Here is a 2440-nt window from a genome sequence, read left to right as displayed (position 1 = left end):
GAGGGACGTTCCTCCCTAACATCTATAGAAGACCCTCATCTAGGATAAGGATTTGTGATAGGCAAAGCCACTTTATTTTCAAAAAGAAACCTGCAGCCATGAGCTGTCATTTGCCTGCAATTTAAAATAAATTTGTTTTCTTTGTAAATATCAGTTTTGCTATAGTAGGTTCTTTATATTGTACAGATGTGTCACTTCACATGCAGGTTCAGGGCATCCCTAAGCTAGTTATTTAAAGGAATTGTGCATTTTTAATGTTGCCCTCTAAGCATTAATTAACATTACTTCTCCTAGCCAAATGGAATTTTTAAATTTTTGTTTTTACTTGGTACATGTCCTTCAGGGTTCTGCCCAGATCCTCATGCACTTTGTTTGTCAATCCCTAGCCTATTAGCCCAGACAATGGAGAGCATTGACTTTCAAGATTGAACCTCCCATTCACTTCAATGGAGTTCACATTAAAGTTTGCAACTGGCAAATGTTTCAGCACGTCCACTGAACACACCTGCGAATCAAACCCGAGCAAGTTTGCCCATCACTAGTTATGACCTCTGCATGTTTTTTTATTGATGTATGCATGTGTGTCTGTGTTTTGGGAAGGGGGGGGGGGCAGGGTTCTCACTAACTTCCTGTGTGATTGCTAGGACAGGAAATGAGCTGTATCTACAATCATGAGCAATAAACCATTTTATTTTCATAGAGTAGAGAAAAGTTGTAATCTATCCTGTTTTATTGCTTCCTTTGTGCTGTGTGTATCCCACTTCCCTAAATAGGAAGTAAAGGGAAGTTTACTTCATATAGAATGCTTCCGTCTGGGGACACAGAGAGCAGTACAAACCCATGAGAGTTATATCTGACAACCACATTTATTTTTACCATATTCTGAAAACTAAAAAGAGTAAGGTAAAAGCAAAAGAACAATACGCAATTCATTTTGAAAAATCTATGGGACACATGCATACTTTCACAGCAATTCTGCAAAAAATTTAAACTGTAGAGCAAGGCCACCATCACAAATTGCATGGCCCATGCAATTTGTGTACACATCATGTACACATTATGTCCCATTACAACACGTTATTGTACTATGTCAAATTTACATCATGTAGCTTTTTTCTTCCTACATTTTATGGAGTTCATAATTACAAACTCTGTGCACGGTTCCACTAATTTACACACATGTTCATATGTTATTTTAAAAAATTGATTCTAAACTTCAAAACTTTATTTTAGATACAAAATTTCTGCCAATGAAGATTTAAATCCTCCATTTTACCTAAGGGTCAGGTTACTCTATAAATCAGCTTCGGACCCTATTTATTTATTCATTTATTTATATATTCATTCATTCATTTTTGAAGCCTAAAAATGCCTTTCATGGTGGCTGTGCTGCACTTTGGTTCATTCGATTCCTGCACTGGGAGCTCTATGCTAAAACTGTCTGGTGAAGAACTACTGGTGCTGACACTGCTGCCAAACTCTTAGTCCCCATCACGCTCTTTCAAGGCAGCAATAACACTTCCTGCAACCCTAAATCTAACCTTCCATGTAACACCAACCCTAACAGTAAACATCTCTTTTGTATACTTGCCCTCATGTTTGCATGTATAGTTCTCCTTCTCTGGAATCCTCTGCACTTAAAAAGGACCACGTTTCCTACACTGAAAGATACCAATGATATGGCCCCAAAACTTCAGTTTCTAAAAACTACAAAATAAACAATTATTTTAACTGGTACATTTCCAGTGAATTTGTTGGTTATACTGTTGCTTAAGTTACAAGCAACATTTTCCCCATGTTTGCCCAAAACATATCCCTCATTGATTTTAGTGGTACCACAGTCAAAACAAATACATTATGCACTGTCACCACAAGTAGAAACAAAGCTCTGAAGAGCAAGAACATTCTCCAGTCATTGCTTTGGAGTATTTGTTTCAAATACAGGAATTCAATAGAGACATCAAGGAAGACAAGCTGCCAATAGAGGTGTGAAGTCTTAAGCAGTCTGTCAGACCTGGGGGGGTACCAGGGTCAGGGGTTATCTGTCTGCCAGAGCTGATTCTGACATTAAGCAGATTTTCTAGTTATGTTTAAATTAAGGCTTATAGAGAGCACAGACAGGCTGTTTTACAGATGCTCCGTTGTCATTATATGATTGATAGAATCTTTATTTATTAAAACTATATTAAAAGTCCAAATATACGGTTTCCAAAAACATAATTTTATTTAATTAAAATAAATAAAAATACATCTCTTTTCATGTGTCTTATTAAATCAGTAGTTTGTATTTTATTGCTTACAAAGTAACAAAGTATGTGGATGTTTTCTGCAAGGTAGTACTCAGCAAAGAGTTGAAAATCTTTTGTAAATAGTCTGTTGTTTAGCTGTGTTATATATAAAAAGAGTCTAGGTAAAACCTTTTTTCTCCTATTCATGAGTA

This window comes from Nanorana parkeri, unplaced genomic scaffold (genome assembly GCF_000935625.1).
Source record: "Nanorana parkeri isolate BGI_ZX_2015 unplaced genomic scaffold, ASM93562v1 scaffold1353, whole genome shotgun sequence".
NCBI lineage: Eukaryota > Metazoa > Chordata > Amphibia > Anura > Dicroglossidae > Nanorana > Nanorana parkeri.
Note: the sequence above shows the minus strand (reverse complement) of the source record.